The sequence below is a fragment of the Peromyscus maniculatus genome, chromosome 10 (genome assembly GCF_049852395.1).
Source record: "Peromyscus maniculatus bairdii isolate BWxNUB_F1_BW_parent chromosome 10, HU_Pman_BW_mat_3.1, whole genome shotgun sequence".
In the NCBI taxonomy this organism is placed as follows: domain Eukaryota; kingdom Metazoa; phylum Chordata; class Mammalia; order Rodentia; family Cricetidae; genus Peromyscus; species Peromyscus maniculatus.
In genome coordinates this window covers 100,486,448-100,501,777 of record NC_134861.1, presented here as the reverse complement: position 1 = coordinate 100,501,777, position 15,330 = coordinate 100,486,448, and positions in this window count along the sequence as shown.

Below are 15,330 nucleotides of genomic sequence, written 5' to 3'. Positions count from 1 at the left end.
GGTTTAGGGGTGTGCTAACATGCTCCACTAAAATGTTAGTTTTTTTTTTTTTAACTCTGTTTGATTGTCTATATACATGTTTGCTGTTCTCTAATTTTTAATGAGCATTTACCAATGAAATTTACACACATGTGAGAAAGAAAGAGAGACAGAGACAGAAAAGGAGAAGAGAGAAGATTGGTACTCTGAACTATTTTGTCCAGCCCTAAACAACTAGACAATGCTTTATTATGCCGGTTCATGTTCTGGTATTTTTGGAAGGATCCTAATTTGCAAGGCTTTTTAGTGCCTGATTTGTTGTAACTGTGGAGAAGCAGTGAAAACAGGAAGCCAGATTTACTTCTTAAAGCTTTACAAACTTCATTGAGAAATTTCTTATTTGGTTAAATTAAGAATCCTAGTTTCAATTCTGTTTTTTTTTTTTTTCACATGAATCAGACATTTCCTAGGTGGCCCTTTCTGAGAAGTAGAGACAACTGGAATGTCTGTCTAAGATCTGCAGAGACAATCTTCAGGTGTCATTAGGGTCAGCCAGTTCTGGGGAGAGTCAGGAGCCATTCTTTCTTTAACATTTAGGAGACTTGTGTATATTTCACCTCTTGAATTTACCTTCCCTGAGATTTCACAGAAACTCGACTTCCTCTTTCCCTGCACTGACACCACTATTCATGGGATGATAATACTCTCAGCCTGAGGGAGGACCACCACAGCATAGCGCTTTTCTACAGCGTGTTTGTGACTTACTTTTGCCTGGTGTTTGCTTATGCCACGCAGGATATAAAAGAATGCATAAAATAAAAAGTAAAATGAAGTTAGGACTAGATGATCTTCAAAACTCTTATTTATAAATCCTCCCCCTTTTTAACCATCTAAACATGACAGCTATCAAGGCATGCTCAAGATGTATTCAGTCAGGTCCTCTCCCCCCAGAAGCTGTGGAAAAAGAGACTGACATTATTCTGTTGTTCTGTCTCCCCATGTGTGGTCCACAGAGGAATGAGCAGCAGATGCCTATACATTTTTGTGAAATGGTTGTGTTCTGTGTATGTATCACACATTTCTTATCGATTTTTTTAAATAAGCTGTTAGCAAAGGCATAGGGCACTAAACATTGACTTAGTATTTATTTGATGATTCACACACTTCAGCCTGTTGTGCGACTTCTCCAGAGGAGCTGTGAGCAAGCATCTGTTCACCCCAGATATGACACCAAGACAGGCCAAAGGAAGGATCCCACTAGCTCAGGCTTGTGAATCTGAGCTTAGCTTGCTTGCTCACAGGCATGTGGGTGGCCTGGGCAGCTGCATCACTGAAAAGCCCAGCACGGGTGACAACTCCCCTTTCAAGCTGTGTCCCTGGATTTGCCAGCGGTGCCACCCAAGAGTCTTTTCTCCCCTCAGATTGTTTGTTGATTATATGATCTCTGGGAGGCTGTTGGTCTTGCTATTGTGAGTTCATATAACTTGCCTGTTAGTCTCTCCCTTTCCTGTACTGAGGAATGTTTCAGCAGAGGAAATATAGAGTGCAGTTCATTTCAGTTCATCGTCAGGTAAGGCAGGCACTGGTGAGGACAGATTTTGGCTGACAGACCCATACGCACTCATTTTCAAATCAAGTACATGGGAGGTAAATCAGCAGTGGACTGTGAGATACTTAAGAGCCCCAAAACTAGGCCCAAACAGCTAACTGGCCCAGGAAACTCACGAATACCCTCTGTGCATCACTAGTAATTCCCGTGTGAGTGTGTGTGTGTGTGTGTGTGTGTGTGTGTGTGTGTGTGTGTGTGTGTGTGTGTGTTTTGAGGACTCTTTTCTGCTAGTCATCATCAGTCCAAGACTGGGAGGTTTCAGGTCTAGGAAGTAAATCTGAAATTTTCTAGGAAATTTTCCATTAGTTTGGAGGAACATAACTGTTTGAGTTAAAGAACATTGAATTGTGCTGGGTATGGTGATATAGGTCTGTAATCCCAGCAACTAAGGAGCTGAAGTAAAAGGGTCATTATTTCAGGGCATGCCAGGGCTACAGAGTGAGTTATGCAAGACTGATTCAAATAAAAATTAAAGATGTCTGAGGATGTAACTCAGTGTCAGAGTTCTTGCCGAGCATCCAGAGGACCCTGGGTTCAGTTCCTAGTACCAAAAAGAAAAAGTGCAAAACGGCATTGAGTTGGAAGCAGGAGGATTGCCTTATACTCACTTCTGTAAGTAACATTATATTGGGTTGGCTCGGACGATTATGGAGGATGGGCCGACATCTGCAGTGAGGGGCCAGAGGCCTGGGGTTGCCACTGGAGGCTGAGGGCTGAGCGCTGACGTCTCAGATCTTGTAGACCGGTGGGACCAAGATTCCTCCTAACTGTTTTACTCTGATCCTTAGCTGATTGAGTGAGGCCCACCCACAGTAGAGAGGACATTAGACCTTTGCTTGGTATAGTATAGATCTGAGCCTTGATCTCATCCAGAGAGGCCCTCGAAGACACACCCAGAGTAATGTTTGACCAACTCTCAAGCTGGCATGCAGAGTCAATCATCATGGTCTTCCAACTGCCAATGTGCTTGTCAGAGCAAACAGCTCCCTGGTTGCTGTACTACATGCCTCCAAATCTCAGAGGCTTACACAATAAAGTTTATTTCTCAAACATCACGGTGGATTTGGGTTGTGTGCACACAGCTGCCTTCACATGCCGTTGAGAAATCTTGACCTCTTCCTTCTTGTGGTGCTCCTAGGGAATTCTGGGAGTCCTTTGCTGGATTTCCTGCATTTAGCTAGCTGAGAAATGAAGATGGGGAGCATGTGGAGGATAACATGAGACCTTTGTCAAGACTGGATGATGCTTGGGTAACGCACGCTCACTTTCCTTGATTGGGCTGCAACATTAAAGGGAGGCAGCAAAGTGCACCCCTCTGTGCTAAGAGAAAATCTAACTGGTAACCACACTCTTCTGAGGCCTAACTGGCTTTAAGTGCAGGCTCATCCCTTCTGGTAAGTTTCCTTTTTTTGTAAACTGAGGAAGATGGACCAGTTGCTCTCAGGGGACTTTCCAGCTCTGACCATCTAGTTCTGTGATTCTATTAAAACCCTGACTGGGCCCTGGAAACACCCACTGCAGAGATTGACTTTTCCCAGACTCAGAGGAAGGAACATTGAGCAGAGGCTACCTAGCGCCAAGGGTCCTTCTTAGGCTACGTCTGCAGCCTCTGGGCTGAGTCTGCCCTTCCTGACGTCCCCAGGATTATGCTGACAGCCTGACCTAGGGTGCAGCCTTACCTGAGGTCATAGGGTCCTCACCTTTCTGGTCATGTGTGAGTGGAGACTAATATGGCCATGATACTTCCTCTGTTTCCTTCCCTTCTCTTTTTCATGCTGTGAAGAGTGATGATCCTCCGGGGTCCTTCCTAAGAAGCTTTTTAGAGAGGGGTGAGTGTCGTATACATCCTGATCCCAGACAGACCCGGAGAGAACACCATGATAAGCTGGCTGTGTCGGAGTGATTGTGTTTACAAGCTGCCTTTATTTTCATGATGGTTTCTTTTGTTTACTTTTTGGCTACCTGACTTATAACTCAAGATCCTGTCTATCTTATCTATTACTCCATCTCCAGGGTCTTTATCACCGCAAGGCGGAAAGTAAATACTTTGCATGACTATTGCCGGGGCTGGGGTGTAGCTTAGTGTGTATAAGATCCTAGATTCAATCCCCAACACCCCTGAAAATTACCTTAAAAAGTTTAAGTTCAGAGCAATTGGATTTCCAGGACGGTTATGTTAGAAATATATACACACATTTACTTACATATTAATGTTTGTGTCTGTGTGTGGTGTATACACATATACTATATATGTGCACAAATGTATGTGCAAGCCCTGTGCAAAGCCAGAGGCTGGTGCTGGGTGTCTCTATCACTCCCCACCTCCTTCTCCCACCAAACCAGGAGCCCATCATTGGCTGGGCTGGCTGGCTACTGAGCCCCCAGGATCCCGTCTCTGCCCCTTCGCCGACAGGTGTTATACACGCCCACTGCATGTATGCCAGCTTTCTCATGGGCGCTGGTGTTCTGAACACGACAAACACTTTAGAGATGTCTCCCCGGCCCACTGATGCTTTGATATGATCTAAGCCTGACCTGTTGGCAGTAGGACTTTTGGAAGAAGGAACAAGAGGCCTCCACTTAGGGTCTCAGAAAGGTTAGAACTAAGAGTTTGGCTGCAGTTTCCGCATATCACAACACCTCTGTTGTGAATTTGAGTGGTGTGTGTGCCTCACGGCCAAGGCAGGGATGGTCCAGCCTGCACTCAGACAATAGCTGACCATAGCTGATTAGGAAGAGACAGGAGCTGATTTCAGAGTCAAGCAGGCAGAGTGTGGCTGTCTTGTTTTAGTCTCACTTTTGTTGCTGTCCTTCGGGTCTCACAGATCCCAGTCGGTCCTCTTGCCTCCACCCCAAGTGCTGGGATTACATCAAAGTGTTGCCATGCCCTGCAACTAATTTCATGTTATCAAATAAAAAAAGATCTGAGTGTCCTGATGCTCACTGTCCCTGAAGCAAATGGTACGATAGATCTTTCCTTAGCTGGTGTTTTCAGTTTCACTATGACTGTTGGCTCTCTAAAACATCTGGTTTCCTTCACTCACCATCCCACTTTAAAAATTAAACACAGTTCAGAAGCTGATTCTGCAGCAAAAAAAAGAAAGAAAAGAAAAAGAAAAAAGATTACCACATCACACATGTCAAGAGTCTGATTGATGCTAGCCAAGTCTAGGCTCCTACTGTAACCCAGCACTTGGGAGGCTGAGCACAGTAGTCATGAGTTTTAGGAGACCTTGGGCTACAGAGTAAGACCATCTCAAAAAAAGAGAGAGAGAGAGAGAGAGAGAGAGAGAGAGAGAGAGAGAGAGAGAGAGAGAGAGAGAGAGGAAAAAAGAAGGGAAAAGAAATGCAGGAAGATAAAGAGAGAGGGGGGTTCTGATAGAGAGTCGGCATTCAATGAATGGTCCATCATTATGATTTTTGTTATTGATGTCTTTTTAAAATTTGAGACAGGCTTTAATGTATCCTGGCTGGCCTCAGATTTCTTCATCACAGAGGCTGACCTTGACCTCATGAGCCTCTGGACTCCATACATCGGGAGACCTGGGATTATAGGTATGTGCCAAATGTCCAGTTTATATCTCCTGATATCTGTAAATACTACCACTTATTGAAACTTATGTCAAGTGACAGGGGCCTACCCCTGGGTGTGGCCCTCACTCACATTAATGGCCCCATTCTTTAAGGTTAGCACATGTCACTAGTTGATATTATTTCTCAATTAGATTGTGATAAATTTTAACACTGATCAACTTAGCAATAAGTCACACACACACTCCAATAAGTCTGCTCTATATTCTTCCTGTCAAACAACTCACAAGGATTATTTAATAATCCTTACTGATGAATTCATTGCTAATGAAGCCCAGAACTATTCTGTCTTATCACCTAAAGTACCCTTACCTGTGTGGTGGAGGCCGGACAAGGAACTGGATTCTCTGTGTCCTTGAAGAAATGCAACTGCCTGAGACACCTGGTCCAGCAATGCACTGCTGTCCAGAGACAAAGCTCTTCTTTCTTTGTTCACTGAGACTGTATTTTTTCCTCTGCGCTTGTTTGCGTGATATGCATGTGTATATGCATGTATGTGTGTGTGTGTGTGTGTGTGTGTGTGTGTGTGTGTGTGTGGTTGATGTGCACCTGTGTGTGTGGTTGATGTACGTGTGTGTGTGTGTGTGTGTGTGTGTGTGGTTGATGTGCACCTGTGTGTGTGTGATTGATGTGCACCTGTGTGTGCACACATGTTGATTTCATGCGTCTTTCTCAATCACTCTCCACTTTATATATTGAAACAGAGTCTCTCACTTGACCCAAAAGCCCATGGGTTTAGCAAGTTTAGAAAGCTCTCTTGTCCCCAGGGTCCCTTGTTTCTCCCTCCTGAGATCTAGGATGACATATGGATCACCACACCTGTCTGGACTTTACGTGGGTTCTGGGGATCCAAACTTTGGTCCTCATACCTACTGATACATCTCCTCAGGCCCTAATCTCTGATTCTTAAATCAGAAAAGCAAATACGTCTCCTTACTGACTCTGGGGACTGGCAGTCTACATCCCCCACCGACAGCAGAGTGTGCTCTTTCAGATAGTGACTTCTAATTTTATTGTGAAACTCCTTTCCTTAATATCGGTCTCTAGATTTACTTAGACATTTTTTTTGAGGTCTCATGTAGCTCAGTCTGGACTTGAATTCACCAGTGTAGCTGAGTGACTTTGAATTACTGCTCTTCCTGTCTCCATCGTCTTCGGAGTACTGGGATTACAGGTGTGTGACCATGGCTGGCACAGAATTTTATTCCATAGCATTTGCCATGTGTGAAGGAATATGTGTCATGAAATTATGACTATGACATATCATTATTAGCTATGAGTATGCTAATAACATCAAGCAACCCTACCAGTTTGAGCTTAAAAACTAGAATTTGATTGGGGCTGAAGAGCTGGCTTAACAGTTAAGAGTACTTGCAGCTCTCCCAGAGCATCTGACTTCTGTCCCAGCACATATCAGTCAGCTCGCTATTTATTGCCTGTAACTCCAGCCTCCGGGGATCCGATGCCTTTGGCCTCTATAAGCACTGGGGCTCCTGTGCACAAACCCACACACAGACACATAATTAAAATAAAATCTAAAAACAAGACAATTAGAATTTTATCAGTGCCCTTGATTTTTGCCTATAACACCTAGTCTGGCCTTGAATCCTCATGATTCTTTTTCTTTGTATTATCATTATCTTATTATTATTACTTATTTTGCTAAGACTGGAAAGACCTGAAATGTTTTCTAACAACAACAAAATAATCAGTTTTGTTTCTCACCCCAAACTTGGAAATAAAAAGCACCATTTCCACGGAAGGCACCCTCCTTCCCAAGCTCTTGCTTTTGTATGACTGAAATATCAGTACACTGTTACTTCTCTATTTAGAGATTATTGTGGTTTCAGTTTTCATTGTGTCCTTGTGGGTTTTTCTGTTTTGGTTGCCTTAAAAATGCCTCTTTTAGCCGGGCGGTGGTGGCGCACGCCTTTAATCCCAGCACTCGGGAGGCAGAGCCAGGCGGATCTCTGTGAGTTCGAGGCCAGCCTGGACTACCAAGTGAGTCCCAGGAAAGGCGCAAAGCTACACAGAGAAACCCTGTCTCAAAAAAAAAAAAAAAATGCCTCTTTTATTATTCCCCCCACATAGTCACTTTCTTAGGTGCCTTTGTTAGCATGTCTTCAGCAGAGCGTGGTTTGACTGTTGATGCCTGTGGGCCTCGGGATGTTCTGACACTTGTTCTACTCCAAGTATAGAAAACGCAGTAGTTTGGGATGTATGAAGAAAGAGGACATAGACGTCTTAAACACCTATTATGTGTCACATGAGCTGCTAGTGTTTTCCCAATTCAGTATTCCTGTTCGGTAACTTGTCATTCTGTTTGCATTGTGGACGGGACACTGAGGTGCAAAGCGGAAGAACCCTTCCCATCATCAGCAGCCTTATTTCTAGACGCCCCCCTCCTTCTCTCCCTCCCTCCCCACCCGGAGTCAGTTAGAAAGAGTAACTCACTTCACAGTAATGTAATTCCTATTCACAGGGCCCTTGTGGGACTCAGGGAGACAGCCTTTACACTTCAGAGGACAGATAACGATAGTCACCAGATGTGTTATTTATATTATTTGCTATTTTTAGAATGCTCACAGAGCCAGGCGGTGGTGGCGCATGCCTTTAATTCCAGCACTTGGGAGGCAGAGGCAGGCGGATCTCTGTGAGTTTGAGGCCAGCCTGGGCTACCAAGGGAGTCCCAGGAAAGGCACAAAGCTACACAGAGAAACCCTGTCTCGAAAAACCAAAAAAAAAAAAAAAATTGAATGCACACATGTGTATATGTTAATGTGTGTGTGGGTGCGTGTGTGAATGTGGAAGCCAGAGGACAGAATATGTCTGGTGTCATCTTCAGAGATGCTGACCTCTTCCTTCAAGGCAGGGTCTCAAACTGACCTGTCCAGTGAGCACCAGGGACGCCCTGCCTCTGCCTCTGAGCACTGGGATTATAAAACGTCATCACCATGCCTCACAGTTTTACTTAGGTTCTGTAGACTGAACTTGGTCCTCATGCCTGCAAGGCACCTTACCCACTGAGTCACCTCTCCAGCCCCATTTGTGTTATTAAATGACCCTCAGGTGAGTGGACACTTGGTTCTCTGTGTCATTGTTTTGGAGATCAGCAAAACTCATCAACCTTAACTCGTGCATGATCCCAACCCCCAGGCCAGCCCTGTTCTCAAGCGTTTTCGTTTTCCAGATCTACTCACACACTCTGACTTGCATAGTTGCCCCTGACAAAAAGACATGACTCTGGAAACAAGATTCCCAATACACAGGCTCAGTAACAATGTCATGACACACAATATCTTAAAGGGAGATAGAACATTATATCAATAACCACAGGTTAACTTATCAGAAAGGTGTAAGCTGTGGCCAGCAAGGAAATTACTTGTAATTTATTATCTATTTCTCTCTACGTGTGTGTGTGTGTGTGTGTGTGTGTGTGTGTGTGTGTGTGTGTGTGTATACCCGTATATTCTCTCTCTCTCTCTCTCTCTCTCTCTCTCTCTTTCCGGGTGGTGGGCATATGCGCAGGTACCACAGCACAGATGTGGAGGTCAGAGGGCAATTTGTAGAAATCAGTCTTTCCTTCCACTATGTAGGGTCCTGGGGACCAGCCACAGGCTATCAGGCTTGGCAGCAAGTATCTTTACCCACTGACTCATCTTGCTTGGCCTAGTTGTTGTTTTTTAAATAAATAAACCAGAGTTTCCCTGTGTAGCCCAGGCTGACCTGGTAGTCATAGCAATCCTCCTGCCTCAGCCTGCCGAATGATGAGGTCACAGGCACAAATCAACATCCTGAACGAAGAAATAACTTTTAAACGAATGGCGAGGCTCACGGCTTGCGGATGGGGGGGGGGGGTAGCAGTGAGGGAGCCCTGGGTTGTACGAAGCACCCTTGCTGCGTTCCCGACTGTTTCATAGTCGGAGGCTGCAAATCGCCAGAGATAATGATTCTCTTGTGACTCCTCTCTTCCCTCTTTCCTCTTCTGCGGGTTGAGTTCTCTTGCAGCCTGTTGATTGGTCCTGGCAGTGAGAAAGTGTGCGAGCACCTGTTAGTGGCGGGAGCACAGTGTGGAGACTTCCACCAAGTTGGTGAATGCCCTCCCTGCAACATCCTCCCCCACAACGGTTTTCTAGATTCCAATCCCAATCATCGCCTTCTTTCCAAATTCTCCAGCCACACTGTTCAGGAAGCGCAAGCAGTGAGAAACCACAGGGAACTGTTGGACTCCACCTGTAGAAAACTGGATGGAGGTCGGGCCAACTCCAGGGTGAAGAAAGCGAACTCATGTTGTGTAAATTGCACCCAGCGCTGTCTCAGGAAGTCCCATAGCTTCCTGATTGCGAATGCAGATAATAAACGTATAAGGCTGTAGCAGCTAAGGATGAAAGCCTCCAACCCGCCAAAACGTAGAAAAAGACATCTTTAAGCCACAGGTGCAAGAAAGGCCTCCAACAAGGGATTGGTTTTGTGACCACTGGGAGCTTTGGGAAAGACTTAACTGCTGATGTCACAGGTGCTGGGTTTCCAGGGATTCAGGTCGACCACTCGCCACTTCTTCCCCTGTTTTCCAAGAGAAATTATTAAAAAGAACCTCAAAAAAAAATATCCACTTATTTACAGTTTGGTAAAACTGGAGAGAAAGAACCTTGTTTCTCTCCTCCGTGTTTGTGATTAGGATTTATCAAAAACCCTGAGACACAGGCCAAAAGGTTGCAGATTTAGCTTTGACAGTTTAGCTGGTTTTGATCTAGGGGCAGAGTGAATCAGCCCCGGGTTGCCTGTATTCTCAGCAGGCTGCCTGGTGCTACTGCCTCCTTCATCTGCACAAGCATTCATGCATACGCATGTATCATACACACATGGGTACTGAACATTTGAAATAAGACAAGAGTGACTGAGGAACTGGATTTAAAATTTTAAATTAAAAATTTATCATTTACAATTTTAAAGCAGTTTATTTTTGAGGAAATATCTTGCTTGTATATCTCTAGCTGGCCAGATGTTGTGTGATAAAACTTTCCCTGGGGAGATGCAACAGCTGTGCCTACTCACCCCAGCTAAGGAACCCATGACAGACCAAAGTACGAATCCCACCAAAGTCCAACTTAGTGAACCAATGAGTTTTATTAGAGTTACTTACAGGAGCGGAAACGATTCAAAGGCAGCTGCATTACCAAAGCCCACCCCAGCATGAGTGACAGCTCAGAAAGCTGGGGGCCTGGAGCACAGTGCACAGCCTGCAGGCAGCTCAGCAGGCTGGAGAGCGTCCTTTCCAGGTGCCTCGGTTAGGCTAAACCTCTTCCAGGCAGCTGGGCTGGCTCCTGCTTCCTTCAGCTGGCTGCTCTGTTCTCAGAATCCTCTTTGCAGCTTGACTGGTCTAGGAGGGAGTCTAGCTTTGGTCAGTTTCAGGGACTTCCTGAAGCTATTTGAGTAGTTTGCTTTCCTTAAGGAGCTTCTCTGCAGGATGGAATGTTTCAGTCTTGGAAGAAACTGTTGCACACACACCAGGTTTCCCACTGTAGTCTGTCTGGCTTTGTTAATATTTTTATAATTGCATTTTAGTGTGTGTGTGTGTGTGTGTGTGTGTGTGTGTGTGTGTGTGTGTGTGTGTGTGTGTGTACGCAGGCTCATGAATGTGCACAGGTAGAGGTTAGAGGGCAATTTATTAGAATCAGTTCTTTCTTCTCATCATGTGGAGCTTGAGGATCTGAACTCAGCCCATTGGGCTTGATTGCAATCACCTTTACCCACTGAACTATCTTTCTGGATCCCATAAAAAATTCCATTTAAGCATACAAGCAGATTAAAATTAAAAGGATGAAAGAAGACGGGTTGGGGAGATGGCTCATCGGGTAAATTGCTTGTTGTGCAAGTGTAAGGAACTCAGTTTGAATCCCCAGACCCACACAGAGCTGGATGTGTGCTCTCCTGCAGCAAGGCAAGAGGCAGACAGGTGCATCCTTAGTGCTCACTGGCCAGCTCACCAGACATACACAGCAGCTAGCAATAATGAGACCACTTTCAGGTCTGTAGGATGGCTCAGCTGTTAAGAACACTTTGGCAGAGGACCTGAGTATAGTTCCCAGCATCTACTTGGCACCTCACAACCTTCTGTAACTCCAGTTTCTGATCTGATGCCCTCTTTTGGCCTCTGTGGGCACCATGCATGCATGTGTACCACATGCATGCATGCAAGCAAACACCCATACACATAAAATAAAAATTAAAAAAAGAATCACACACACACATATGTATACACCACACACACACACACACACACACACACACACACACACACAGAGCTTTTTTCAAACAGATTGGTGAGGAGAGACTCTCCAGGTTGTCTTCTCACCACTGTATATATGCTCTAGCATGCACCACCATCCCCATGCACACAAGAATAATTCAAGGGTAACACCACCTACAGCCAGGTTGGAGTATATCAGTATCTGACAAGACAGTTTGCAGAGCCAAGTGTTGCCAGTGATAAAGAATCATTTTATGAAGACAACAGGGGATGGCGGCTAGAGAGAGGTCCCAGTGGTTAAGAGCATGTATTTTCCTCCAGAAGGACCTGAGTTCAATTCCCAGTACTCATGTTAGGAAGCTCACAACTGCTGTGGGATGTTCTTTGTGCTCTGAGTGTGTTGCTCTGATTGGTTAATAAAGAAAGTGCTGATGGGCCAGTAGCCAGGCAGGAAGCATAGGTGGGACAAAGAGAGAAGAGAATTCTGGGAAGTGGAAGGCTGAGGCAGGACACGCTGCCACCGCCATGAGCAGATGTTAAGAGACCGGTAAGCCATGAGCCATGGTATAGAATTATAGAAATGGGTTAATTTAAGATATAAGAACTAGCCGGTCGGTGGTGGTGCACGCCTTTAATCCCAGCACTTGGGAGGCAGAGGCAGGTGGAGCTCTGTGAGTTTGAGACCAGCCTGGGCTACAGAGTGAGTTCCAGGGCAGGCTCCAAAGCTACACAGAGAAACCTCTGTCTCGAAAAACATATATATATATATATATATATATATATATATATATATATATATATATATTAGATAGCAAGAAGCCTGCCACAGCCATAATATAAGATTCTGAATGATTATTTGATATTTGGGCTGTGGGACTGTGGGGGTTTGGCGGGCCCTGAAGAGAAACTTTCCAGCTACACACAACAGCTTGTAACTCAGCTCCAGGTGAACCACCACCTCTTTGCAGGTACTCCACACATGTGGTGCACGTGCACATGTACACCCACATATGCCAATTGAAAATAAAAACAAATCTTTAAAAAAGATATAGAGGGCAATTCCTCAAGATAACCTCACAATCTCCAATATGTTTTAATCAATTTTTTTGAAGTAGGATTGACATGAAAAAAACTATACACACTTAATGCATACAAGTGTGAGTTTAGAGATAAGGGTTCACCCCTGAAAACATCACCACAGTCTGCCATTCCCATTCTCGTCACCGTCAGAAATCCCTCCCTCCTTCCTCCCCTTCCTCCTCCTTTAGAGCCTGTCGGAAAAAACTTTTGACATCGGTTGACTGAACCCTTGACACGTCTTTAATGCGGTACGACACTGGTCATGGTGGCATGATACCATATGCTAGATCTCTAGGACATACTCATGCTGCATAAACAAAACTGCACCCATGACCGGGGCTTCCCCACTTCTCCATCCCCCCTGACTTGGGAACTCAGCTTTCAGACTCCATGCTGCCATCCTCTGGCTCCCATATTGAAGGTTTGGTGCCCAGTCTCTATGGTAGGAATGCGGCAGGTGGAAGGAAACGAGATCGTGGATGTGCCCTTGAAAGGGATTTTTGGAACCCTGACCTCTGTCTGTCTCTCTTTGCTCTCTGGCATCCGTGAACCGAGCAGTCCTAAGGTCCCACCATAACCCCAAAGCAACAAGGACAAATGACTTTGAAACTTTGATCCCAAACAAGCATGGTTTGTTGTTTCTGGCTTTGGTCTGAGATTGTTCTCACTTTATAGCCCAATCTGGTCTTGCCTCAAACTCAGGACCCTCCTGCTGTCTTAGCCTCTGAGTCTCTCAGGTGCTGGGATTACAGGCACACATCATCATGCTGCCTAAATTTTCCTGTTTTTAAGTTGATTATTGTCACAGTGATGGAAATCACATATAATAGCATTTGTGCTTATTTATATCTTGCTTAGTATTATGTCCTCCCAATTCACTCATGTTATTGCAAATGCTAAGATTCCCTTCTTGTTTGAAGGCCGAATGCTATTCTGTTGTGTGTGTACCACGTTTCCTTCACTTGGTCATCCCTCAGTGGTGTCTATTCTGGCTCTTGGGAATACTGCTGCAGTGAACTTGGCTTGCAGAAATCTTTTTGAGAACCTAATTTCAATTCCTTTGGAAACTGTGGTGATATTTGTAATCTAGGAAATAAAGCTTGCCTGAGGACCAGAGGACAGAGCCAGCCACAGAGTTAGCTACAGAGCCAGGCAGTGGTGGCGCACACCTTTAATCCTAGCACTCCAGAGGCAGAGATCTGTCTGGATTTCTGTGAGTTCAAGGCCATACTGGGCTACATGAGTTTAATCCAGTTTAAAAGAGAAACAGAGCCAGGCAGTGGTGGCACACTCTTTTAATCCTAGCACTTGGGATCACACACCTTTAATCCCAGCACTAGGAAGGTTGAGACAGGAAGTGATATGGCTGTGCAGAGAAAGGAATGGAAGGTAGGAGGAGACAGGAACTTGCACTCTTCTGGGCTGAGGAGTTGGTGAGGTAAGAGCTGGTGGCATGGCTGCTCTGCTCCTCTGATCTTTCAGCTTTCACCCTGATGTCTGGCTCCGGGTTTTTATTATACGACCATTCAGGATTCGTGCAACAGGAAGTAGCTCCAGGAGTGGGTTTCTGGGCACATGGCAGTTCTATTTCTTGTTTTGTGAGGAACCTCCATGCTCCTTCCCACGCTGGCTGCACTGCACGGCCAGCAACATGCAGCAGGTCCTTCCCTCCACATCCTTGACAACATTTATCTTTTGTTTATTGATAATAACTACATTCTCTGTGGGGAGGTGTTAGTGTTGTGGTTTTGATTTTCATTTCCCTCATCACTGGTGATTTGGGCATCTTTTCATAGATTACTTTAAATAGAATAATAATTTTCTGTGGTTCAGAATATTATCTATCTAAGCAAATAGTTCCCTTTGTCTTTTAAAAGAATGCATATTCACCCTCTGCCCCATTTCCCCATCTCTCTCTCTCTCTCTCTCTCTCTCTCTCTCTCTCTCTCTCTCTCTGTGTGTGTGTGTGTGTGTGTGTGTGTATGTATGTATGTATACTGAGGATCAATTTCAGGGCTTCATACAGGCTAAACAAATGCTCAACTCCCGAGTTACAACACCGGTCTTCGGTATGTACTTAACAACAATATGTGTTTTACTACTGTTGGATAGAATGTTTTGTATTTATTAATTAGGAAAAGATTGTTGCCAGTCTTACATCCGTTTGCTCTATCATGTACTGAGAAAGTAGTATTGAACTGTGAGGCTTTCAATACTCGTTGCAGTTTTATGAGTTTTTACTTCACACACATTGAAGCTGCATCAAAGCAAATTTTAGCTGGCAATCAGAATGGGAAAGAACAATATTTCTCAAGTGCAGGAAACCAGTGAATCTCAAGCAGGATATATGTGTGTGTATACAGTTCTCACCTAGACACATCATACTGAAACTGCAGAAGACTCACATTTATATAGAACCTTCAAAGCAACCAGAGAAAATACCAGTTTAAAAAGTAAACACTAATAGGGTGACAAATAGCTCACTGGGTAAAAGTAATTGCTGTATGTCCCTGATGACTTGAGTTTGGCACCTGGAATCCATGTAAAAAATGTTAAATTTAGTGACTCACATTTGTAATCACAGCCCCAGCACTCCTCTGGTGAGAATGGGGGTGGAGGCAGGAGAATCAGAAGGAAACTCTCATAGCCTCACAGCAGCAGAATAACAGGAAAAACTGCCGGAAAACCAACTTGGACAGAAAGAACTGATTCTTGAAACATTGCCCTGTGACCTTCATGCATGTATTGTGACATATGTGCATCTGAACACACACACACACACACACACACACACACACACACACACACACACAGAGCAAAT